The 507-nt window shown below is 74.2% G+C and overlaps 1 protein-coding gene across 1 annotated transcript in view; it reads right to left on the bottom strand.

The window, feature by feature from the left end:
• Positions 1–507, bottom strand: part of GNAZ (guanine nucleotide binding protein (G protein), alpha z polypeptide) — a 6,652-nt gene that overhangs the window by 4,878 nt on the left and 1,267 nt on the right. The gene's annotated exons all lie outside the window — the stretch shown is intronic.

Here is a 507-nt window from a genome sequence, read left to right as displayed (position 1 = left end):
GCCGGCCGGAGGGGCAGGCCTCCCATCAGGAAAAGCTCGCTGTGGCCACGCCCGCGGTCAGTCAGACTCCTCAGGGACCGCAGGTCCAGCTGAGAACCCCCAGCTGAGCCCAGACACAAACCGCCACTGCAGGGAATAAAGGAAATCCCTGGGCGGGAGGCCAGGCCTTCCTGGGCCCCACCCCAAGGGGCAGCCCCCAGCACCCCAGGCTCCCCCCCCCCACAGCGAGTAGGGGCGGAGCTCAGTGCCTGCACGGAGACGCCACGCCTCCCGCACCGTGTGCGCTGGGGCCTCGCGAGGGCCCTGGCCCTGTCCACCCCGCCTGACGCTGCCCCTCCTGCCCCCCCGCAGCGCCCTGAGCTGGCCTGGGAGGCCTCCCGCACCGCTGCAGCCGCTCCCGAGGGGCCTCGGCCAGGGACGGGGTCTGTGCGCCCCCACTCCCTTAGCCGAGCTCCGAGGGGCATCTGCGCCCTGTCGCGGCGGACGCCCAGGGACGCCGCGCAGCGC

Source organism: Condylura cristata, unplaced genomic scaffold (genome assembly GCF_000260355.1).
Source record: "Condylura cristata isolate star-nosed mole 26May11 unplaced genomic scaffold, ConCri1.0 scaffold00029, whole genome shotgun sequence".
In the NCBI taxonomy this organism is placed as follows: domain Eukaryota; kingdom Metazoa; phylum Chordata; class Mammalia; order Eulipotyphla; family Talpidae; genus Condylura; species Condylura cristata.
The sequence above is the reverse complement of the archived record's forward strand: the minus strand, read 5'-3'. Positions and strand labels throughout refer to the sequence as shown.